We start from the raw sequence: 27380 nt of genomic DNA, 5'->3' as shown, positions 1-27380 counted from the left end.
TTCTCTCATCTCCCATTCCTGTTCAGGCTGGAGTTCCTCAAGGTAGTGTTCTGGGCCCTGTGCTTTTTCTGGTCTTTATTAATGATCTCTCCAACTCTCTGGAAAATCCTCTCTATCTCTTTGCTGATGACTCTACTCTCTGTCGCTCCATTCCTCATCCCTCAGATCGGCAGTCTGCAGCCCCCTCACTCTCTGCAAACCTGGACAAAATCACAAACTCGTCAAACAAGTGGAACATGTCTTTCAATCCTGACAAATCTCACACTCTCACTTTGTCTCTCCGAAAAGACTGTCTGGGCAACCCTCCCATCTACTTTCTGAACAATCCTCTTGAAGAAGTTCTGTCACTCTAGCTTTTGGGTCTCACTATCCGCAATGATCTCTCCTGGGAAAACCACATTTCCAAGCTGGCCTCCAAATCCAGTCGCCATCTGGGCATCCTCCGTCGTGCGAAGTCCTTTCTGGGCACTTCTGAGCTCCTCACCACATACAAGGCTTTCATCCGCAGCTCAATGGAACACTGCTCTCCCCTCTGGGCCGGTGCTCCTGCCTCACACCTAGCTCGGCTTCATGCGGTTGAAACCAAAACACTCAGAATCATTGGAATCTCCCGCGATGAAGCTGATTCTGAGGGCCTTTCTCTCTCTCACCACAGGCACGTTGGTGGTCTTTCTGTCTTCTACCGACTCCTCTCCGGCCTTGCTCCCCCTGCTCTGTCTGTGCTCTGTCCCCCAAATATTCCTGCAGGATGCACAAGATTTGCCAGCAACCCTCTTCTGGTGAAACTGCCAAAATCAAGACTCTTTGCTCACCTTCACTGTTTCAAGTGTTTCATTCCTCTTTTCTCCCGCCTCTGGAACAAACTCCCTCACTCTCCTCAATCCCTCTCCTCCCTCCAGGTTTTTAAAACAGCTGTTAACCCCCATCTCTTGTCTTCCCTCATCCAAAACCTTGATCTTTTCTACCCCAGTTAAAACACCCCAGATCCACCTCTTTCAATCCCCAACTTCTTTCCTGAAATTCCGAGTAGTGTTCATTTGCTTTATACCGTGTACCCCATCTGCTCCGTCCTCCCCAGCCCTCTCCCTCCCACAGATCTACCGACGTCCTTGTTCTCTACTGTTGTTGTGCTTGTGTGGTTCCCTCTCTCTCCCCCTCTTGTCTCCCACTCACTTCATTGTATGTTTTATGTGTCTGTGCATGTTTTCATTTTTAATGTGTTAGCTCTTACACGAACCTCGATTCTGTATAAAAAAATAATAATAATAAAAGTGAGCTAGCTGGGCCTCAGTAGAGAGATAATGCAACACTCATCAAAGGACAGCTTTGCCTGGTCCCCTTCACACAGATAAAGGAAAACACATAACAGACAATTTTTGACTTTTATTGAACAAAAACATCATGCCAGTGTCCAAAAGAAGTGGTTGAGTTTGGCATTTTTAATAAGAAATAGGCAAAGCCTAGAAATGAATGAAACCCTTCAGAATTACCCTTTAGAAACTCTCAGAATTACCCTTTAGAAACCCTCAGTATTACCCTTTAAAACCCATTAGAATTACCCTTTGCAATTAACTTTTTAAATTACCCTTTACAATTATCCTTTCAAACCCTTTAAAATCACCATTTGGAATGACCCTTTAGGACCTTGAGAAAAACTCTTCACAATTACCCTTTAGAATTACTCTTTCGAACCCTTTAGAATCACCCTTTAGAACCCTTCAGAATTACCCTTTCGAACCCTGTATAATTACACTTTAGAAACCTTTAGAATTACCCTTTAGAATCACCCTTTAGAACCCTGTATAATTACCCTTTAGAACCCTGTAGATTTACCCTTTAGAAACCTTTAGAATTACCCTTTAGAAGAACCCTGTAGAATTTCCCTTTAGAAACCTTTTGAAGAACTCTTTAGAACCTCTACATTTACCCTTTGGAACCCTTTAAGATTTAAACACAGTAGGTTACAAAGATTCTTCATCTTCATTTCGGATGGATGGATGGACACAGCCAAATATTGAAGCGGCTACACTTCCTAAAAATATGATTATATAACTTTTTTAGTATACAATGTCAATATTCGTGGAGGTATTTTACCTATTTTATCAAGATAAAATATTTACGTGCCGAGATAAAATCTATTTTTACCTCCGCCACCGAAAGTGGATGGAGGTCATGATTGTCTGTCTGCCTGTATGTTTGTCTGTCTGTAAACGGGATATCAAAAGGTTATGGACGGATTTGGTACAAACTTGGTATTCAGCTTGGGTGAGTGACAAGGACAAATCGATTCGATTTTGGTGAAAATCCGAATACGGATCAGGATACGAGAATTTTACAATATCTTAAAGTGATTCTTCACCATTGAAACGTTTTATAGCACGATATCTCAAAAAGTTGTAGACGACTTTTGACAAAACTTAGTGGATGAGTTGGTTAGGTAACAATAACAAGCTGATTAGATTTTGGTTGATGTCTGGATCTATATAGATCCGGCCTATCAGTGGGATACAAAACGTAAACTGTTCAGCCTGGCGGAGGTATGCTCTCTACCTAGTGCCATTCTAATCATATAAGAATTGAATATAAGAAATAGATGAGACACCACAACCAAACTCCTCACTTCAACTCCTCAAGCCAATATTGCTGATCAATATTACCCAAAGGAATTTTCTTGGTAAAAGGAGGAAATTGATATATGCTGGTATTTAAATTTTGACAATGATTACTCATACAAACCATGTTATCAAATATTGATATAGCACCACTAATACAGTATGACTCATTACTAAGAACAACATTGCAGATTGCAGTCTTTCACTGGTCGGGAGACAGTTTTGACAGTATTTTGAAATCCGCACAGAGTAACAAAATTTCATGCAAATTCTCACTCAAGTGAAGGTCTCCTTTTTGAGGATCACGGTCTTCTGCAGCTCAAATCAAGAGATCAACAGCATCAACAGCAAGGGGATCACGATCAACAGCACGTCTGCAGCTCAGGGCAGTTCCCTGGATTATTGGGAACAGGGAAGTTTCTTGGATTATAGGGAAAAGGGCAGTTTCCTGTCAGTATGTTTCTCAGTAGTCACTCACTATTCCAAGTCTGTCAGTGACAGTGCTCCTTTCTACATGGTGGCTGTGCTCGAGTATCCTAACCCTAACATCTACGCAGTGCTGCAATGATCAGGGAAATTAAATGGTTCTGCCTTGCAAAAGACCCAAGAGCTGCACCACTTCACTGGCATATGCCACTGCTCACCTGATATATTGGACAACAAGGAAATGAGAAGCATACCTATATTATGTACAGTAACTTCATATAGTATTCACACCCCTTGGCATTTTCACATTTTATTGTGTTACAGCCTAAATTTAAAATGTATTAAATTGAGATGTTTTTGTCATTGATCTACACATAATCTTACTGTAATTCACCAAATGTCCGTCCGTCTGTCTGTCCGTTCGAAGATACCGTAAAAACTGCTGAACCGATCGCAACGATATTTTGGGTGGATAATCCTGGGATCTCCAGGAGTACAAGCGTTACGCCTAGGTCCCCCGTCGGTGAAGTGATGTGAGTTGACAAAGTGGAAGACGCAAGGCAGCCATCAGGGATTTTGACGTGGCGACCCAATTTTCAATAGCGTTCTCCCTTATGCGTAGATACACCCACACACCAGATTAGAAGTTAGTAGTTAATTTATTTTTCAAGATATTCCGCTCACAAGGTTCAGACATATATATGGTGGTGGCCATCTTGGATTTTGACGTGGCGACCCAATTTTCAATAGCGTTCTTCCTTATGCCTAGGTACACCCACACACCAAATTAGAAGTTGGTACTTCGCTTATTTTTCAAGATATTTTGCTCACAAGGTTCAGACATATATATGGTGGCGGCCATCTTGGATTTTGACGTGGCGACCCAATTTTCAATAGCCTTCTCCCTTATGCGTAGATACACCCAGACACCAGATTAGAAGTTAGTAGTTCATTTATTTTTCAAGATATTCCGCTCACAAGGTTCAGACATATATATGGTGGCGGCCATCTTGGATTTTGACGTGGCGACCCAATTTTCAATAGCCTTCTTCCTTATGTCTAGATACACCCACACACCAGATTAGAAGTTGGTACTTCGCTTATTTTTCAAGATATTCCGCTCACGAGGTTCAGACATACATGGTGGCAGCCATCTTGGATTTTGACGTGGGTTGCACCCACACACCAAATTAGAATTCGGTCCTTCGCTTACGCACGCACGTACACATGCCCACACGGACGAACGGATGCACGCACGGACGGACGCACACACGGACGGAGGGGAAAACTATAGTCCTCCTTTCGCTCCGCGGTGCGACGGGGGACAAAAATAGGCTATTTAGTTTTCCCAATTTCAGCTTTGGTCTCCAGCATTCTCAGGTTTGGACTCCCGCATAACATTCGCATTCGCATAACGTTCATTGTGAGGATGTTTTCATTGTGACGATGTTGTGTTCCCGGGTGCCGCACAAACGGCTACACCGATGGCTGCACAGCTGCACCGATCGAACTCGGTGACCTCGGACAAAGACCTTTTATAAGGATACGGGTTGAATCACTGCTTGAGAGAATTCCATCCCCCTCCCCGCCATCACGGCCATCTCTCCAACTTACAATCCCACGAGATATGCGGAAAGGACGACCCAAAACCAATTATCTTCTTTTCGATTCGTATATAAACATCATTAACAGTAAATAATGACCTTGGCCAAAGTTCAAATGACGTGAGTTTAATCTCTACATGAGAGAGTTCCACATAGCTATTTGGGCAGTGTATACGCTAACAGATCGGTCTCCATCGATCTTGCCAAGGCCGTAACAGCTATCGGCTCAAAATCCTTTTAACTGTTGATTTGGTAGTTTTTACAATGAAGGAAACACGTTTCGGGAGTACATACGACATCGGGAGTACTAACTGTACGCGTCTTCAGTGAATGAATGAATGAATGATCGTTTTAAGGCCATTTTCCCCACTAGAGCGGGGGTTAGCCTTGCGGGCCCCATGACAATCATGGTTCCCTGTTTGAGGCAATGTTTTTATGGCCGGATGCCCTTCCTGACGCCAACCCTTGGTCACGCTCTTACGATGCGCAGGGATACGGTGTACCGATTCTAAATCGGGGTACACACCGTGATCATTCATCCCAGCAAGCTGGTACTCAATTTGCCGACCTCGGAAGGATGACAGGCTGAGTCAACCCCCCTGGTGTTAATTCAGCGATCGACTGGGATTCGAACCCAGGATCCCAAGCCGGCACCCTAACCGCTAAGCCAACACCAGGCTTCAGTATCAAGCTTAAATCTGTCATGGCGGATCTGAAGAGCGGAATGCTTGGAGAAGTGGTGGGCTACTTCGGCATGAAGGAGGATCAGAAACGTGGACTCCCACACTGCCACATCCTGCTGATACTTGCTCCCGTATTACGTTATTTTCCCGGGTGCCGCACAAACGGCTGCACCGATTGAGATTTAACGGATGTTTATATAAATCGTTTCAAAGAAAAAAAGCCTTCAATTTCTGATATTTAGCCTTTTCATTTGGGCCTCCCAATTGAAGCCCCGCCGCCCATAGGACGGGTACCGTTGCTAGTACCCCATAATGTCAAAGTGGATTTTTAGAAGATAAATCTTTTACAGATTAATTAAAAATGAAAAGCTGAAATATCTTGAGTCAATAAGTATTGTTATGAATTTGTGTTCGGGGAATATCTAGATTTAGGTAGATCTGCATAGGTAGGTGTCCAGCTGTCGTGATAACCTGGAACCTCACCTGCAATAAGTTCTGTGTTTAGGCGGTTTGTCCGGGTAAGTGTGTACCTGTGATCATACAAGGATGTTCGAGTGTTAAATAGTTCTAGGGGATAAGGATAAGACTCCATTGTACGTGAAACCTATGATCTACCCTTTGTCCCTTATGGCAACGCACTCATATAGACACTTAGATAGGCCCTCAGTGCTCCACTTTCGTGCCCTTAGTGCACGAAAGAACTGACCGGAAAGACAAGCAGGCAGCGGCCACGCAGTGGTACACCATGGAAGACGAACATCGTGCCAGGCAGGCTGAGAGCCACGCCCAAGGGAGCTTGATTGACAGGGGGGGGAGGGCGAACAAGGAGCAGGGCACCAAGCGCTCGGCCAATGAGAAGACACCAACGCGGTGAGAAGTTTCGGGAAGGTGAGAAGCGAGGCACTGGTTAGAGGAGAAGCGTGAGTGATGTCAGAAGACCACGAGTAAAACCGCTCGCTCGCCGGCATTTTGTCTCTCTTCTTCCCTTGGCCTTCTTGTTCCTGGTTCCTTCCTGCCCAGAGCTCTTCCCATTGTCTCTTGCCTTCCCTTGACTGTTCCTTTTGCGCTGGACCCTCTCTTGTGTTGGATATCGTCCCGTTTGGACCCTCGCTCGTTGGAATTGGAAGGACGTTGGCACGCCGACAATTCTCTTACCCAGATTCATGCACGAACCTCGCGAACGATCGCGCGGGGACACGAGGCTTGGTGTGCAGCGGCATCCGTGGGTCTGGTGGAGCGCGTGCAGGGGCGGAACGAGGCCTACTTCCCGCTGACCGGAGCCACGGTCGGACGACTGCGCTAGGAGCCGGACCATCCTTGACGACTGCAGACTACTGATTGAGATAAGACGCACCACATTTCACCACACGACGGTTTATTTGATTAATTCTGCCTTTGTTTCATTTCTGAAGTCTGGTGTGGGGACATCCCAACTTAGGATTTAGTTTTATCATCGCGTTTCCCTGTTCCGATATTTATTTTGAATAAACCCTTGTATTATTTTCCCTTTCTATTCAAAACCCCGTTTTGGTTTGATTTATTGATTTCAGGTTGAAGACGCCTGCGGCCGTGAAGGTAAGTCGGCATAGTTCATTCCGCCTCGCGTATCAACCGCCATTGAATTGGAAACGCCTCATTAAGCTCGATATTCCATCCGTGGTGACTCTCGGTGTTAACTGAGCCAACCACACGACAGTATTCAACCCCTTTGCTGTGACACTCCAAATTGAGCTCAGGTGCATCCAATTTTCTTTGATCATCCTTGAGATGTCTCCACAACTTGATTGGAGTCCACCTGTGGCCAATTCAATTGATTGGACATGATTTAGAAAGAAACACACCTTTCTATATAAGGTCCCACAGTTGCGTGCATGTCAGAGCAGAAACTCTCCCATAAAGTCCAAGGACCTGGCCGTAAAACTCCGAGATATAATTGTGAGGAGGCATAGATCTGGGGATGGGGGTATAAAATAATTTCTAGAGTGCTAAAAGTTCCCAAGAGCACAGTGAACTCCATCATTAGGAAATGGAAAAAATATGCAACTACCAAGACTCTTCCTAGAGATGGCCGTCCGATCAAACTGACCAACCTGGCAAGAAGGACCTTGGTCAGGGAGGTGACCAAGAACCCAATGACCACTCTGACAGAACTACAGAGTTCCTTGGATGAGATGGGAGAACCTGCTAGAATGACAACAGTCTCTGCAGCACTTCACAAATCTAGGCTTTATGGGAGAGTGGCTAGACGGAAGCCACTCCTGAGAAAAAGGCACATGACAGCACACCTGGAGATTGTATAAAGGCAAGTGAAACACTCAGAGCATGAGGTAAAATATTCTGTGGTCTGATGAGACGAAAATTGAACACTTTGGCCTGAATGCAAAGCGCTACGTCTGGCGGAAACAAAGCACAGCTCATCACCCATCTTACGCAAGCCCTACTGTGAAGCATCGGGGTGGCAGCATCATGCTATGGGGATGCTTTTCAGGAGAGACTGGGAGATTTGTAAGGATAAAGGGGACAATGAATGGAGCCAAATACAGACAAATCCTTGATGAGAACCTGCTTCAGAGTGCAAAAGACCATAGACTGTGGTGAAGATTTACATTCAAATAGGACAATGACCCCAAGCATACAGCCAAAACAACACTGGAATGGCTTCAGAACAAGAATGTAAAAGTCCTTGAGTGGCCCAGCCAAAGCCCAGACTTGAATCCCATTGAGAATCTGTGGAAAGACTTGAAGATTGCTGTTCACCATGGTTCCCACTACAACTTGACAGAGCTTGAGCAAATCTGCAAGGAAGAATAGGAGAAACTCCCCAAATCCAGATGTGCAAAGCTGATACAAACCAAACTGAAACAAACAAACATTACCAAGAAGCCAAACAAGACTTGAAGCTGTAATCGCTACCAAAGACACTTGTACAAAGTATTGACTCAGGGGGCTGAATGCTTATGTAACTTCCATATTTCAGTATTTAATTTTCAATCAATTTGTAAAAAATTTCTAAAAACATGTTTTCACTTTAACATTATGGGGTATTATGTGTAGATCAGTGACAAAATATCTCCATTTAATCCATTTTTAATTCAGGCATTAAACACAACAAAATGTGAAAAAGTCAAGGGGTGTGAATACTTTCTGAACGCACTGTATATATGTCCTGGTGAGTATCGATGAGAAAACAAGTTCTTCATCGTTTGTTTAATTTACGCATAAACAGTATGGATCCTTCAATGGCAAGCGAGGATCTTTACATCAAAAATATCTGCATGGTCAATAAGGATCCTTCCATTGGGAAGAGGAACATTTCCATGTAATTTTTCAAGGCAGTTTCCAACCTTGAAACAAAACTTTTGGACGTATCTAACTGCTGTAAGTGATTCACTCCAAGTATAAGGAATACATCTTTAGCTCATTTAAAAGTTACTTTTTAAAATTCAGTTTGCCAATGCCTATCATAATTGAGAGAACTAATCTTTTCTTGCAGCTGAATAATTTGTGCTTTACAAGATTGATGGAAAAATTACTGTGCTGTGAAAGTTTTTGAGCGAAAGGGCATGACATTGGCATAATGTTTCTTGGCAATGTTTGTCCAATGCAATACCTTTGAGTGTGATTGTTTTTCGAGTGCATCATGTATTGTTTTGTGTGGACCTCATGCTGTTTGTAATTCCCTTTTGCTGGTTTCAGAAGGTGGAATGGAGTCTTCCCAGAGTTCAATGTATCCACCTTCTTTATTGTAGGACCACGTTTTGAAGACCGAGTTGTGATGTTTTGCTGTTCTCATATCTTTGTTCCAACGACTCTTTTTAGGATTGGCAATGAATCAAGGGCAGCCTCCAAATTGTAGTTCATTCGTTGTAATATTTCCTGGTATCGTTTTTAAAATTTCAGAGAGGCTCTGTTTTATTACTCCCATTGCTCCAACTATCACTGCCGCAATGTCAGCAGTCCCAACATTCCAGGTTCTTTGACTTTGTTTTTCATATCCTGGTATTTGGTTATTTTTGGATTTTCTACATTATTTAGGCCAAAGTCACTGGGTAGTGATAAGCCTATTGGCAATGTTGTACCTTTCCCTTTTATATGTGGGTATGATGTCGAGTCAAAATGCCTTGTTTTTATGTTCACGCTTGATGGGGTGGCCCATTGGGGGTTGCATCAGTCTCATTTTACTTGTGGGTTATCTTGAGCTGGCACTTAAAGGTTTACAATTCAACAATACCTTGACATAATCTTGGGTCATTTGGTGAAATGTTTTGCTGGTTCCATTGGCTGAGGTTCACTCGGGTGCGCAAGGTAATCCTTTATGTCAAACTACCATAATTTTAATTGAAAAGGAAACAAATTAGAGGACACAAAAGTAAGTTATGGATTTGCCAATAAGAAGCCCAAACATTAATCCTTCTGAGCATATGTGTAACCTTCTATGATGTACAAGCTTGTGCAAGGAAATTTAAACACAGGAAGAGCCATTTGGCCCTCACACCTGTACTTTATTCACGTCCCATTAACTCAGTCTCATTTTACTTATCTTTATGTAGTATCTGATTAGCTCAAATGGCACTCTCTTGTATTGGCCTGCACTGATTGAAAGTTCCAGCCCGAAATGATCCCCTTTCATCTAATAAGGGTCCTGGAGCCTGTTTTTCATTCACTCAGTATTATTATTTAAACACCCTTATTAAATTAACATTAACATCCTACCATTAAATTAACATTGCTTTGGCATAGCATTTTTCATTCTCATGAATAGCAGTTCATGAAAACAACTAGCCTCGGAAAATCCATAGAATCTAGTCTATAAAGATTTGACTAAGACACGGAGAAACAGATAGCAGCGGACCTTCCGGGGGTGATTTTAGCATTAGGGGCATATTTTAGACAGTTTTCTCCTCCATTTGCCAATGATATAACTTATACTGAGACCGAATATCTATGCTAATTAGCTGCAAAAGCAAGGAGAGGATTAAAACAAAAAAAGAGCATTTTATTGCAGCAATGCACGTCATTCATTTGCAATATTTATCATCGTCCAGTCATTTAGAAACTTGCCACAATCCTCCCTGGAAAGCCTTTTTTATCTTGTCAATCCTCTATTTTGGTTGCAGGGTATTTTTTTCATTTACCAAACTTTGGTAAACGAACACCAATTGCAAACAATATTTTTTTTTTGGAAATTGTTGTGGGGACAAAAATGATGACGAAGAGGTAAAAAAAAATTTTTTTTTGGAAAAACAACATTTTTACTGAGCAACTTTTCTCAGTTCTACATCATGGATTTTGCTGAAAACAATTTTTTTTGCTGTTTTGTCGCAATACCTGACATTTTTGGCCTCTTCCTCTTTTTCTTCTTGTCTTTTTTTCTTTTTTCTTTTTCCTCTCGTCTCCTCCCCCAACCTGCCAGGAGTGAACGCCAAGAAACATGGCGATGATGTTGCAGCCTATGATGGCACTGAAGAACAAGGTAACTTCATTATCCCAGAGTGCTAACCAGAACAAAATGTGCCATTTGGCATTTTTCCTCACTTTTTTTGAGGAAATTATCACAACATGTGACCTGGTGTATGCATTTGCCAACTGTAATCAACTTCTTTCGCCTGCCTGAAACACTCGTGGGAATTTTTACTGCGAGTAATGTTTTGGATGTGTTTGCTAACAGCTTACATACTTCCTTTCATGATTTTCTTATCTGCTCATTGGTAACTTTATTTGGTATTTGACTTGGATTCTTGCTCGGATATCATTCTCATATTCATTTACTTGCTTGCCCACACATTGAAAAATCATCACACGTTTGAAAAATTATACATCCTACTGTTTTTTGTTTTTTTTGTTCACAGCACATCACAATTCCAGCTTAGTCAATTAAATTAATTCTGCTACAAGTACTTATGATAATATTTTTGTATTTCCAATAAAAAAACAAGACTTGTTGAAGAGCATAAGATTGAAATGATGCAAAATAATCAAATTATTAAATTTCTGATATTTTAACAAATTATTCAAATCAAACGATTGAATTTCTGACATTTTAATAGGAGAAAATAACTTGGATAAAATTGCTTCCTGTTCCACTTCCTAAAGCAGAAAATAAAATCAAAGTATAGAAAAGGTACCAGAAAGGCTTATTAAAGGGTGATGCTGTTGTGTTCAGCAACACAGATAACAATTACGAGGATTTATTGCATGTATTTTGATTATGCAGTTTGAGCTGTTTATTTTTTCCATATTCTGTACAAGGGTAAGTAAAAAATAAATAAGAATTCACATTTGTGCAACAGAGTGGAGGGGTATTTTCAAAAAAGCTAAATCTTGTGGTAAAATGCCTTGAAGAACAAACTATCAACTCCCAGACAAGAAGTATGAGCAAAAGTAAACACAAGAATGGACAAAATGCTGAAATATAAAAATTGTTTAAAGATCACTTTCAGTGGAATATTTTATGCTATAGACATACATATTGTGATATGATAATATATTGGGACATTTCGATCAATATGTTCATGATTTAATTTATTTACGTGATTTATAGAGAAAATATGGGGCTATATTCTTGTGATTCCACCAGACACGGTTGCGGTCGAGCTTTTAGGCCTCAAAGCCTATTTAAAGATAACTTTTTAAAAAATCATAATTGTAGGAATTTAAGTGCATCATTGTCATCACCACTATTATATGTAATAACAAAAGCAAATTGTTTTCCCACCTAGATACTAATCTTGTCTTCCCTGGGAAGTCTCAATAACAGTCCAACATGTACTTTGTGCAGACAAGACCATGGTTTTGAGTATCCTTCGGCATCTTTTTACCATCAATATATCATTGTGCCACATTTTCTCTCTGCTTTGCATTATATTTTTACATTAATCTGAGGCTCATAGTAAAGCTTGTGCATAAATTCTGTGCAGCAGGCCAAATATATTAGTAAATATTAGTTTGTTTTAACATGAATTACAAGAACATTAGTTAGCAATGCCTGTGGACAGAGTGTGGGATTTGAATCTGAGTAACCAGCATCATCAGCTTTAAGTGAGCACACTAACTGGACAAACCGATATTCTGTCTGCAAGATGAATTTCCGACCAATCAGTCAAGTTCTGGAGGGAAGGGTGGATTCAAATCAGACTGCATTTGTCGGTAGCCAGGGTGCCATCAACTTTGTGTAGATCGCCAACAAGTGATCCTCTGAGATGTAGACCCAAACCTCGAATGATCTTCCACCATTCTTCACTATGATACCATTCTCCTCTCCACCATGAACCCAACTGTAATGATTTTATATTGAACAATTTGTACTTGGATTTATCTGTAAAGAGCATATATTTCCAGCTTTGTTCCCAATGTGGTCTATTGCCCATTTCAATATTTTGGTTTGGTTACCTCTTTTCAACAGCAGTTTTCAAGGAGCCAATTTAAACCATTTCATACGAACATGTCAATGTTGAACATACTGTTGTCTGACATGACAACATGACAACATACTGTTGTCAACGTAGCATTCACATCCAAATTGACAGCATCTTGTTGGCAAGATGTCGAATCAACTGCCATGTATAATGTCCAGAACGCCTCGAGACACTTAATATTACTTAGAGTTTTGGCTTTCTACCTTGACCACTTCTTTTATTAACGGTGTCAATTTCACCTGCCTTCTGAAATACAAGTTCAAATGAAAATACAGAGCCTTCTTGCAGTTTAATTTTATTACAAGTACATCCTTCAACATTTCCAATCAGGATGAGCTATCTGATAAGTTTGATTTTTAGGCCCGACTGTGAACTCTCAGAATGTTGCTTGGCATGTGAGGCATTGCATCACAAAATGCAATGTCCTTCAGATGTAGCTTAAGCTGAGAATCCATATGCTCACATTAGATGGTCATTTCAAAAGTGGATTTGAAAAATACTTGAAGGTGATGCAATGACACCTGTTGTTGGGATAACCGGTTTGCTTGTTTGGGCTGGTGGGTTAGCGTACAGGTATGCAGACTCGCCTCTGAATTGTCTAGCCTGTGTTCAAATGTGGATGCAGCTATAAACTGTCATCCTGGTGTCACATACAGGCGAGACCGCTCACAATCCCCCATCAACATCACCCCCACAATACTCACAACCATCCCATACCCCCTCCCTCCCACTGATCTGTTTCAACATACTGAGAACATTCAGAGTTGCCAATGATGGTGGAATCAGCCTGGTGATGGCTTAATCTCCCTTGACATATCATGTGCCTTCGATACGGTCTGGCACCCCGCTCTGCTCACCAAACTCTCCTCCTATGGTATCCATGGAAATCTCAACGCATGGCTTGCAGACTTCCTCTCTGGTCATAGTCGATGTGTGGCCCTAAATGTATTTCTCTCATCTCCCCTTCCTGTTCTGGCTGGAGTTCCCCAAGGCAGTGTTCTGGGCCCTGTGCTTTTTCTGGTCTTCATCAATGATCTCTCCGACTCTCTGGAAAATCCTCTCTATCTCTTTGCTGATGACTCCACTCTCTGCCACTCCATTCCTCATCCCTCAGATTGGCAGTCTGCAGCCTCTTGCAGGCTCTGTCCCCCAAATATTCCTACAGGTCGCACAAGATCCGCCTGCAACCCTCTTATGGTTAACTGCCAAAATCAAGACTCTCTGCTCACCTTCACTCTTTCATTCATCTTTACTCCCGCCTCTGGAACAAACTCCCTCACTCTCTTCAATCCCTCTCCTCCCTCCAGGTCTTTAAAACAGCTGTTCACCACCATCTCTTATCTTCCCCCATCCAAAACCTTGATCTTTTCTACCCCCGTTAATTCACACCAGATCCACTTTTCTGAAATACCGACTTCTTTCCTGGAAGTTCCAGCTTTGTCCATGGGTTTTTTTTTTTAACCTCTCCCACTCCCCAACCCCTTCCCATGCCTCCTCCCCCCAAGCCCTCTCCCTCCCACAGATCTCCCGATGCCAAAACGATATATAGCATGACATATCAAAAAGTTATGGATGGATTATGACAAAACTAGGTTGAAGAGTTGGGTAGGTGACAAGAACAAGCGATTGGATGTTGGTCCAGGTCCGGATTCAGATATGAACTGTCAGTGGGATACAAAATGTAAACTGTTCAACCTGGCAGAGGTATGCTCTCTACCAAGTGTCATTCTAGTTTCCTATGTGTTTACGACGTTGGGTTTGAGATTGCTGAAAGAACACCATTCTGCAAGTTTTTCGACTCGATTACGGTGATCACTTTCATCACTGTTGAGAATCAGGCCAACAACGGTGGTGTCGTCAGCAAATTTCACCATCAGCGATCTATCAGATGATGCAAGACAATCAAAGTAGACAATCAAAGTAAACAATCAATATAAAATCAGGGAAAACTAGAACGGCACTCAGTAGAGAGCATACCTCCACCTGGGTTGACAATATCACTCAATGGTGAAGAATCACTTTAAAAGAATATTCTCATATCCGAATCCACATTCAGATCTTCACCAAAATCGAATCGTTTATTCCTTGTCACACACACAACCTGTCCAACAAGTTTCGTCCAAATCCGTCCACAACTTTTTGAGATATCCTGCTATGTATCATTTTTGGCCCTATCTCCCAATGGTGAAGAATCACTTAAAAATAAATAATTCTCATATCCGAATCCATATTCAGATCTTCACCAAAAATCGATTCGAATCGTCCTTGTCAGACACCCAACCGGTCCACCAAGTTTCGTCCAAATCCATCCATAACTTTTTGAGATATCCTGCTATGTATCGTTTTTGGCCCCATCTCCCAATGGTGAAGAATCACTTTAAAAATTATCAGATACGGATCCGGATCATCACCAAAATCGAATCATTACCCACGCCAGAGGAGAGGGTATTGAATTTGAGCCCGTCTGTTTGTCTGTTTGTTTGTTTGTCTGCACAGAATAAATATGATTTTCACTGCAACCGTTGGTCCGATTGACAGGAAATTTTCACCATAGGTGAAATTATACTCCACCTGTGTAATTTTAAAATAATTATGACGTCATTGATCACGTGGTATGGGCGCCAGCTTGGAAAAACCGTAAAACTTTGCACCTCTATGTCTCCGAAAGCGCTGCATAGAAAAAATTGAGACATACACATTGCAAAGACCTCTCCATGTGGAATAAAATATGTTAATGATGATGTCATAGGTGCCTCCATTATGACGTCATAATTCGACAAGTACAAAACTTCATCCGATCAAGATGAAATTTATTGAGCGTCATCTAGGGATAAATTGGTGGAGAAATAAAATGACGTCATCGGTCACGTGGTTCAGCCGCCATATTTGTTTTTACACAAAAGCCTTAAAAACGGGTCTGCAATCTCGGATTGCTCTTTGTTGTTTTATCTGTGTCACACACCCAAACTCTCCACCAAATTTAGGTCAAATCCATCCACAACTTTTTGAGATATCCTGTTCACAAACAGACATATAGGGGTGAAAACATAACTGTCAGGTATTGTAAAACTAGATGTTCCAAAGATTACATCATTATGGATGTGAGTGTGACTGGTCTATAATCATTTAGGCAACACATTGGGAAATGCTTTGGCAAAAGTTATGGAGTTTTTCAAAACATGGAGGATTTTACAACACTGAAGTGACCAGTTCAAAAGTAAAGTTAGAATGGGCGACAGTTCATCAGGACAAGACCGCAGCAGGCCAGGGCAGATACCATCAAGACAAGACCGCAGCAGACCAGGGCTGATACCATCAGGACAAGACCGCAGCAGACCAGGGCTGATGCCATCAGGACAAGACTGCAGCAGACCAGGGCTGATGCCATCAGGACAAGACCGCAGCAGACCAGAGCAGATACCATCAGGACAAGACCGCAGCAGGCCGGGGCTGATACCATCAGGACAAGACCGCAGCAGACCAGGGCTGATACCATCAGGACAAGACTGCAGCAGACCAGGGCTGATACCATCAGGACAAGACCGCAGCAGACAGGGGCTGATGCCATCAGGGCAAGACCGCAGCAGACCAGGGCTGATACCATCAGGACAAGACTGCAGCAGACCAGGGCTGATGCCATCAGGACAAGATGGTGGCAGACTGGGGCTGATACATCAGGACCAGTCGCTTTCCTGACCTTCAAGTTCATTAGAACACACTGAATGTCATTTCTAGAGATCACAAAAGCTTGTGGAGACCTTGCCAGCGTTCTTTAGCTTCCGTACTCATGATGTTCTCCTCTAGTTTTTCCCGGTAGTTGTGCTTGACGTCCCCAATGGTCATGCATAGCTAGTACTTGGCTTTCTTGTACCCCACATCACTTCCTGATCTAAACGCGTCTTCCTAGGCATGGAGTTTGTTGCGAATTGATTTGTCGAACCAGGTTTTTCGTTGGAACATATCGTTTTGGTTTTCCTCAGGGATGCAAATTTCCTGGCAGACTCTTTTGTAGTCCAAGATGACGTCAGAGCAACTGTCGATTCAGTTGTTGGCAGTGTGCAGGGACAAGATGGATCATGTCGTGGTCGGACTCACCTCGTTTGGCACGCTGTAGAGAACGATATGGTTACTTGATCATCATGTAGGAATGATCCAACAGCTTGTCCTTTGTCATTTCGGAAATTTCCGGCCGTGATAGATTGCGCACCTGGATCAACATTTTCGTGTTGTAGGCCTATAATAACATCCGAAACTGGTTTAATGGCGAATGCAGCACTGACTTCCTGAGGTATATAAACAGCAGTTAAGATCAAGGAAGAAAATTCACGTGGTAGATAAAAATGGCTTCAGCGTCCAACTGTGGTGTCAGGTGTGCAGGCATGAGAAATCACCTTGGCGTCCGTGCACCATGAATCATTCACCATCATTCTACCACCTTCCTTCTTGTTTACTCCTCTTCTTCATTCCTATTCAAAACAAAGCTGTGGGGTAGCATCATTGGCTAGGGGCGTGGCCCTTTGTTGGTTTTGGCGGGAATTTTGAATTTGGCCAGGGTGTCGGCCATAGGTCACTGCCTACCTATTCACGAAGGACAACATGGGATATTTAATGTCCACCGAGGAATGCTGGCAGACGGGGACACCCGTTCAACCTTGCCATCCGTGGGTCTGGGACACCACACACCTTACGTGTGAAACACCAGGATGTCTGAACAGTCTCCAGTCCTGCCACGTACTAATATGGCGATTGAGCTCGTCAACACTTTATGGCGAAGAGAACGTTGTTGGCTAGAAGGATATAGGCAGTGGATGCCGTTTGGTGTCGCTTACACAATCTTTTCAGGACGAGCCCACTGTGCCCCAGGACGACCCCTCCCCCCATCCCATCCCTTCTCCCCGCCGCCCCTTTCGAGCATCCAGACGCCTGGGTTCTTGGCCTAGATCGGCATGAATCTTATCGATGGAATTCTGATCAGATAATGATTCTCTGCTACTCTCATCACGGCTGAAACGAATCGCTATGAGTTCTTCTCTCGCATAAGTGTCAATTCCGATAGAATGAACAATAAAAAGAGATAAGAAGAATAAAATAAACAGGGCACGTAACGCCGAGTCGCTGTACATCGGCGCCATTTTGCGGACCATTTTTGCAGCTAATGCTTCATACAAAATAAAAAGTAAATGTACGTGCTTGTTGGCCAGCATGAACGTGCGTACGTGTGTGTGTGTGTGTGTGTACGTGTGTGTACATGTGTGTACGCATGTGTGTGTGCACGTGTGTGTGTACATGTGTGTGTACATGTGTGTGTATACGTGTGTGTGTGTTTGTGTACGTGTGTTTGTGTATGTGTGTGTGTATGTACATGTGTGTACGTGTGTGTGGGTGTGTACATGTGTCTACGTGTGTGTGGGTACGTGTAAGTGTACATGTATCTGTGTGTGTGTGTGTGTGTGTGTCTGCATGTGTGTACGTGTGTGTGTGTACGTGTAAGTGTACATGAATGTGTGTGTGCACATGTATGTACGTGTGTGTTTTTGTGTGTGTGGGTACATCTAAGTGTACATGTATGTGCATATGTGTGTGTGTGTGTGTGTGTGTGTGTGTGTGTGTGTGTATGCGTGTGTTTGTTTGTTTGTGTGCATGTCTATCAATGTGTGTGTGTGTGTGTGTGTGTGTGTGTGTGTGTGTGTGTTTGTTTGTGTGCATGTCTATCAATGTGTGTCCATCGATGTGTGTGCGTGTACATGTGTGTGTGTATGTGTACACGTGTGTGTGTGTGTGTGTGTCCGTGCGTGTGTGTACGTGTGTGTCCATCGATGTGTGTTTGTGTGTGTTTTATTGGAAAAAGGATTAAATGTAAACTACTTGTGCAGAATTGCTATTATCTGCATATACCTGTTTTTGTATTTTTAGTCAATGTTTCCTTTTAAGTACAGTATTTTACTAGGAACACAAATTTATTGGCACTTTTTGTCCTCTTAAAATCAACCTTCAGTTCATTGGAGAAACTACAGACCATAAAATCCTCTGCAGCTCCTCAGCAAATTCGTCGACTGATGAATCGTCCAGTTCTTTTGGTGAACCTCCAAGTTTGTCTAACATGAGCTCCTTAGAAAGGTAGATATATCACAGTTCCCTATTGCCTTGATCAGCTTACTGGCACATCTCAAAGAGCATCTGGTTGGCATCTGGTTTCGAAGTGATGATATGAAAATATTCAAAACAGATGTCTTGAAATTCTGTGTCAAGATTCTAATAATATCTATGCTTCTGTCATCAAGATGTTACTACAAAATAGGTATGTGTAGTGGGGGTATACCTTAAAAAAGGGTTTACTTAACAAATCTTGCAATCAAATTAATGAGCCACCTGGAGGGAGCAGCAAGGTTTGAGGTAAAGGTGAAGCCCTTTTTTGATGGAATTGGTTCTTGACCAGAATTTTGAGATCTGCAAGAAATATTTGGTGAGAAACTGGCTGTCGCAACTGCTAGCAAGATTTTATTGCCGGCATCAGGACGATAAAAGTTTATTCGGGCTTATTCCAATGAACTGTCCGGACCTTTGGACAGGGTTTTACGTCAAGATGAAGCATGGTGGGTTTATGTTGCTGACTCTGTGAAGGACAATCGTCTTAGGGGAGAGCTGCAGTGGATAATCAGGGAGGATCCTGGTGCCAGGTTCCTTTGGCTGCGTGACAAAACCATGAAGTGACTCGAGGAAGAGAAATAACTCAGCCAACCAGTAAAGAAAAATGGGGCATGGGCAGCTAGTCAAGTGGTGGCTGGAGACATGGGCTTTCTGAAAAGCGAAACCAACGCCCCCCCCCCCCCCCCATGTGTCATGTATGAAGGGGCAGGGCAATGTCTGGATAAGAAATTACCACTACAGCAATACCCCGGCCTACGTCATTAATTGGTTCCATAAGCCGTGACGTAACTCGGTTTTTGACGTAAACCAGGCGTAATGCCTTAAAATGAAGACAAACACCGTAAAACTGGAGTAAATAACTCGCGAAAGTATATAACTATCGCTAAACCTTAAAGAACACTAAAAACACATTTTAGTCATATTTTCTAATGAGTAATGAACACAATTAATAAATGAATTTGTAAAGAATAATAAATAAAATTAATAAAATTATGTTATTCACCTTAAACTTGGCGTCTCTTCTGAACACAAAAAACACATTTTAGCCATATTTTTAAAGAGTAATGAACACTATATGCGGGGCTTCTTCGGCGACTCATCAAAACTAGTAGAGGCCTTGCATTTCTCGACATTAAGTAGGAACTGATCCAAAGTCCCTTGAATTGTGCGCTTCTTCTTCTCTGTTAAGATGGTCCTATACGGGAGAAAAAGGTCGCTGGTGCCATTCATGATTTTTGCGAAATGCTCGGCGTTTGGGTCTTGTGCCTCAAATATTGCAAGACACTTGGAGAGGTGATAAAAACCTTTCTGCATTTCGGCTACAGTGAATTTCCTTGGCTCTGGTTCTGGAAGCTCATCCTCTTCGCGGTGCTCTTCCTTCAACGCCATTAAGTCCTCATTAATTAAAGGCTGCTTGTCTGCCTCGATCAAACCGTCGAAATCCTCCTCCTCCAACTCCATCTCCAGTTAAGCGCTGAGGGAAACCAAGTTTTTAGACACAGCCTTGACTGGCGCATCAAACCCCGTGAAATCATTAACAAGGTGGGGGCACAAACGCTTCCACACCCCATTCATCGCCGACTGCGTAACCTCCAACCATGCAGCATTGATGTTAAGCACTGCCTGGTAGATGTTATAGTTTTCCCAAAACTGCTGGATGTTGATGCCTTCCTCCTCCAACGTTGCATCGACAGCCTGACGAAGAGTGCGGCGGGGATAGTAGTGCTTAAAAAGCGCTATCACACCCTGGTCCATAGGCTGGATGAGCGATGTGGTGTTGGGTGGCAAGTACACCACCTTCACATTGGGGTCGAAATCACCAAGGTTAGTGGGATGGCCAGGTGCATTGTCCAAAATCAGCAGCAATTTAAATTGAATTTTCTTCTCTCGACAATAGCTCTCGACAGCCGGGATGAAATGATTGATGAACCATTCTTCAAAAATTATGACGGTTACCCATGCCTTCATATTATTCATCCAAATGACGGGAAGAGACGCTTTCGGGATGTTCTTAAGTGCCCGGGGGTTCGCATGATACACCAAGAGCGGCTTCAGCTTGAAGTTGCCGGTGCAATTACCCCCAAGCAATAGCGTTAGCCGCTCCTTCGCGACTTTGTAGCCTGGCATGGTCTTCTCCTCCTTCGAGATAAAGGATCTGTCGGGCATCCTCTTCCAAAAAAGGCCCGTTTCGTCGACGTTGAACATCTGCTCAGGCAAGAATCCCTTGTCCTCAATGATCTTCTTCAATGTGGCAGGAAATTCCTCGGCGGCTACGGTGTCGGCAGCTGCGGCTTCACCATGAATGTTGACGTTGTGCAAGCTGAAGCGTCGTTTAAAGCGTGCAAACCATCCAGAGCTTGCAACGAAGGTTGTGTCCTTATCCTCCGGGTACTTCTTCAGAAGATCCTGGAACAAAGACTTCGCCTTCTCCTGTATTAGCAGCTGGCTCGTTGGTATGCGTTCATGGGTCTGGCGTTCGATCCACAACGAAAGGAGTCTCTCCATCTCGTCGAAAATCTGACCCCTCTTCACATTCATGACAGTAGTCTTCGCCGACGGCGCTTTTTCAGTGACGTATGCGAGAATACGTTCCCCATCATGAATGATGGTCGATACCGTCGACCGTGGCAGCCCTAAGGCATGCGCTATCACCGACACTTTTTCACCTTTTTCATACCTTTTAATCAGATTTAACTTATCTTCCATCGTAACCACATTACGCTTGGAAACACTAGCACTATCCTTCTTAGGACCCATGGCTAACACAGACACAGTAAAGGAATAATCACAAAAATAACAGCGAAAGGCAAAGCAAGCACGCGACCGCAGCACAGGACAAAATGCATATGGCGTCGCCTTTGTTTTGAATGAGAACCAGCAGCTACGCGTACGTATACTGTATGTACATTTAAAAAAAATATTTTTAATGTGCTTTTTATTGTATTTTAAATTGTTTTTTAGTTTCTTTTATTGTTAATTTTTATGTACCATTTTATTTATTTTAAATATATTTTTAAGGAAAAATACATTTTTTTCACGTCCTCCTATTATGATGTAGGAGTGACGTAAAGTCGCACATAATGACGTTCGCTGAACTGAAATTTACTCTAGAAGAGTGGTGTAAAGTCGGATTTGACGTAGGTCAAAATGGCGTAAAACGGGGTATTGCTGTATAAGGAAATGTTTCTACCGAACATCTGGAGAGAAGATATGTGAGGGCAGTCTGATAGTTACTGAATCTTGTCCATCCAAGATTACATCACTCATGATCAGTGTATTTTGAGTCTTTCCCTGAAGAGGTTGCGAGACTATTGCAACGCCCGTGCCTGTGTCTGTCTGTTTTTCTGTCCGTCTGTGTCCACGTCTATATATTTTCGCTTTAAAAATACCTTTCTCTGCAACCGTTTGACCGATCATTGTGGAACGTTAAGCATAGGAGTGACACCCATGCAGAATGTTTTTATCATAATTGTGACGTCATAGGTCACATGGTATGGCAGCCATATTGGTTTAAAGGGGAAAAAATTGGACATCTCAAAAACACCAAAATGAAAAAAAATGAAACTTGACATATGTCGTCAACTCCCCCATGGGGATACAAAGGTGATAACTAAAACACCATTGGCCACGTGGTTTGGCAGCCATCTTGGATTGAACGAAAACCTTAAAAAACATATTTTTCTCTAAAACCACTGACCGAGTTGAAGCGAAACATCATATATATGAATGACTACCCATGGGGAATAAAGTTTGATAATGATGATGTCATCAGTGACGTCGTGTGGCAGCCATGTTGGATTGAGGCGAAAAACCTTTAAAAACCGTCTCTGAAAAAGCTGAACCGATGACTTCAAATCACTATGTGTTGATGAAAGCAGCGTCATAACAATGCGGTCATTTCATATTCATCTTCATTGATGCAATTTAGCCTTAATGTGCACAGAAATGGTCATTAAATAACCTAATAATCAATCAATTAATCAATAAAGCCAGGAATAATTTCAATATTTGTGACATAATTGGGTGCACGGATGATATGGGTATATGGGCCATAATAGTAGCGTATTCAGTTAATGATGGCATTTTTGTTCAGAATGAGTGCGCGAGGCGAGACTATGCACTCTCCCGAGTGCCATTCTAGATTTGTATGAAGAGTCGGGGCCTGTGGCATAGCCGGAACACAGAATGGGCCAGGACATAATGGGATGAAAACAACAATGGAAAGAGGGTGTGTGGGGGAGAACACACCAATAGCAGGGTGGAGGGATAAAATAGGAGACCTGAAAGAAGAAAGTACATGGAGTAGAACGAGAGCAAGGAGAACACAGGGGGTTAAACAAGCTGTACAAACTCGAATTCAAACTCTTACAAATTCTTAATTACAGAAGTGGAAAGGAAAACTGTGGAAGAAGCAGAAATTCAACAAGAAAAAAACCTGAAGATGAGGGTGAGGGTGAGGGAGCAGGAGGACACCTGGTAACATCTGATAACCTGGAAACACAGAAAGAGGTGGGCTTGAGGGGGATAACGGCAGTAAAAAAAGATCATGGGGATGCATTGGGGGTGACCTGCGACGGTGGCAACAGATGTCTAGAAGGACTCGGGGAAGAATGGTATTGAACAGACTGAGGGGGTAAGTTCCACAGGAAAGAGAAAAGAGGAATCGATGAGTGGAGGTGAACAGTGAGCCTAGATTCTGGAATTTTCAGAAGTGGGTTATTGACAAACTGCATGTGCCCTGAATAAATCTGGGGGAGATAGAGCACAGAAGAGCAGAAGGTACAAGACTGGAAAGGAGGCAGTGGAAGACAGAGAGAGACTACTGACCTGTCTGCAATGTGAAAGTAATAGGTCCAGAATCTCAGCTTCATCATAGGAGATACCAATGAATTTGAAGGCTTTGACAGGCTGAGGATGAACACCTCATGTGCCATCTGTCACATGGACACACTGTCTTCCACCCACCTGTCACAACCAAGGAGCATCATCATTAATTTTAGCGGTTTGGAGTTCTATGAGGATGATTAATTAAATTCTCCAATCTGGACGGACGCCATGATGATACCATCACAATGACTCATGAAGGAGTTCTGGTGAGGGGGACGAAATGATTAGATTTTGGTAAAGATCCGGTCCAAGATCCAAGATCCAGATACGAGAATTTTTAAAGTTTAAGTCCTTGTGTAACTTTTAACTTTTCTATCATTTGATGTGCACATGATAGAAACAAACTACCAATAGTGCATGAAAGCACAATTCATAACCTTTTTACTCAATTCAGTTCAATCTCTTAGGCTTCAACATAACCGCCATCTTTCGTAATCCATCTTTCAATCTGATTTTCCAACTTGTTGAAAACATTCTCCAGTTGCTGCTGAGTAATTTCATGAATTGCATTTTTGATCTCGGCTCTAAGTTCAACTAAAGAATGTGGTTTTGAAGAGTAACTAACAGTTTTACATAGCCCACAAAATGTAATCCTTATAATTATTTATTTAATCTTCACTCGTTCCTCATGTTCATTATATATACCTTTTTTTATTGTTTTTATGCATCTGTTGACAAAGTCACCGGAGGCATTATGTTTTCGGGTTGTCCATCCGTCCGTCCTTCCGTCCGTCCGTCTGGGCTAAACCTCGTTTTTCTCAGCAACCACATGCCCGATTGAGACGAAACTTTCAGCGTAGGAGTGACACCTCTGCAGAATGTTTTTTTATGATAATTGTGATGTCATAGGTCACGTGGTATGGCAGCCATCTTGGATTAAAAGGAAATAATTAAAAAATTATTTCTCAGAAACCGCTGAATGGAAAAAATTGAAACTGAGTACATTGTCAAGTACTCCCAATGGGGAACAAAAGCATGATAGTGATATCATAGGTGAAGTGGTATACCAACCAAAAATGTTTTAATCGAATTCCTTCTCCTAAAAATCTGAAATTGCATGCACATGATCTATGACCCATTTGTATTGAATTACTAAATTTATGACATCATAGGTCACATGGTTTGGCAGCCATTTTGGATTGAAGGAAAATATTAAATAATTATATCTCTGAAACCACTAACTCTATCGATGCAAAATTTTACAAATATCATCTTACAGCACTGTTGCATATAGTTTGTAAATGATGTCATAGGTCACGTGGTTTGGCAGCCATCTTGGATAGAAAAACGAACCTTATCCAATCAACACGAAACTTCACAAACATGATCCACTACCCATACATATGCAGAGTGATGGCATGTACCCGTTGTGGGACTATGCGGAGGCATACTGGCGACAGTCTCATTGTTCCAGTTATATCTGTATTTCCATCACTTTTGACTTTCATCTTTTCACATTTTATCTACTTGTTGCATTTCTCTGCCCTTCGTCATTTACTTTTGTCTCCCTACCTCTAAATTTACTTTGCGGACATCAATTATGTTGCATTAAGGCTGGCTAAAAAAAAAATCCTGTTTATCATCGCCGCCCACCCCATAAAAGTCGTCCGCCCCTAAAAAAAAAATATATATTTTTTTGCTCGCAAAGTCAGTAAAATCCGTTCCCTGTGTTGAGGAGCTGAGGTACCACAGATGAGTCATATCCTATATGCAGTAGTCGCAGTAAGAGTCGTACTGCCGAGAAGAGGCCCACTCGGAAGTTCAATAAGTAGTTGGTATTCTGAAGGAGAAGCCAAATATCATCGGCAAACGGGAGAGCCTTACGTGATCATTATTGCTGTGGATTTCTAGTCAAAAATTAAACGAGCGCTACACTACATGTAGTAGTAGGTGATGATAGATACATGAATAAACGGCAACTAACCATTCTCTTGGTGTTGAACCCTACTCAACATGTATGAGTGCTATAATAGCAGTAGCTGCTGATTGATAGGTGGATAAATGCGAATGTGGAACTCTAGTCACCAGCTGCTGATAGATAGATAGATAGATACATCTATGAGTGCTATAATAGCAGTAGCTGCTGATTGATAGGTGGATAAATGCGAATGTGGAACTCTAGTCACCAGCTGCTGATAGATAGATAGATAGATACATCTATGAGTGCTATAATAGCAGTAGCTGCTGATAGATAGATACATCTATGAGTGCTATAATAGCAGTAGCTGCTGATAGATAGATACATCTATGAGTGCTATAATAGCAGTAGCTGCTGATAGATAGATACATCTATGAGTGCTATAATAGCAGTAGCTGCTGATAGATAGATACATCTATGAGTGCTATAATAGCAGTAGCTGCTGATAGATAGATACATCTATGAGTGCTATAATAGCAGTAGCTGCTGATAGATAGATACATCTATGAGTGCTACAATAGCAGTAGCTGCTGATGTCCTCTTCCATGTCTGCCAAACTGCTCAATATGCATGTATCGCTACCATGAAGTGATATTTCGTGGCGAGGAATTCTAGTCAAATATGTATGAATGCTATGGCAATAGCTGCTGATAGATACATGTATGGCAACCGGACATTTATTCTTAAAAGCCGAAGTTTTGTTCTACCATTGTTATATGTATCAGCAAATATTAAAAGTAAACAGAACTCAATGTGACATAGGTTTCTTTATTATTTTATTTGAATCGTATCAGTGCGTACAATGTACATACGAAGGTTTACTAGTTTAGAAATCATAACATGATTCATCATATATGTCCGATGAAGTATATTTAAGAAAAAAACATATTGTGCGTTGAATAATCCATTAAAATTTAACTCTGGAAAAAAACAAAACAAAAAACCCTCCCTCCCTACCCACTTTTTTGAAAAAAAGTGATGATAAACAGGAAATTTTTTTTAACCAGCCTAACAAAACTACAACGGCACTCAGTAGAGAGCATACCTCCACCTGGTTGGCCATATCACTCAATGGTGAAGAATCACTTTTTAAATTTTACAAGCTGGATCCGGATCTTCACCATAATTTAATCGATTCTTCCTTGACCTTGTCACACACACTTGTCCAACAAGTTTCGTTCAAATCCATCCATAACTTTTTGATAAGTTATCTATATTACTAGAATGCTAGCAGAGCCTACCTGTCGCTTTGCTGACAGACCAAATAGTTGTCTTGTTTGCCGAAAATTGCTATATTGTTTCACTGCATCTGTATTGAGTCCGTACATCGCGATAAACTCGATCCCCGTATGCGAAGACTTCATCATTTATTTAAGTGCCCTCAGGTCTATAATTGGTCGGTATCTGATTGTGCCATTGTTTGTCATGTGCCCCGAGGGCGGTTTGCATTTCCGTAATATAGCCGATCAATCTCCCAGTCCAAAGCTATCTTATGAGAATATAAACTGCCCTCGGGGCACATGACAAACGAAGCCCCAACGATGACGTCCAATAAAATAGACCTGATGGCACTTCATAAACTGATGAAATAGTCGCACATGTTGGTCAAGTTTATCGTGATGTACGGAGTCGATACAGATGCAGTGAACCAATGTAGCAATTTTTATCAAACAGGACGACTCCGTCGT

General features: G+C 42.1%; 1 long non-coding RNA gene across 1 annotated transcript; it reads right to left on the bottom strand.

Moving 5' to 3' along the window:
- Window positions 1–1368: 1368 nt before the first annotated feature.
- On the bottom strand, window positions 1369–27037 carry LOC144892633 (uncharacterized). The gene is made up of 3 exons (XR_013623835.1): window positions 26934–27037; window positions 10654–10731; window positions 1369–3006 (listed from the first exon to the last, which is right to left on the bottom strand). It is a non-coding gene; the product is annotated as an uncharacterized LOC144892633 (long non-coding RNA).
- Between the last annotated feature and the right edge of the window lie 343 nt (window positions 27038–27380).

The sequence above is a fragment of the Myxine glutinosa genome, chromosome 1, assembly GCF_964187855.1.
Source record: "Myxine glutinosa chromosome 1, kmMyxGlut1.1, whole genome shotgun sequence".
Lineage (NCBI taxonomy): Eukaryota > Metazoa > Chordata > Myxini > Myxiniformes > Myxinidae > Myxine > Myxine glutinosa.
The sequence above is the reverse complement of the archived record's forward strand: the minus strand, read 5'-3'. Positions and strand labels throughout refer to the sequence as shown.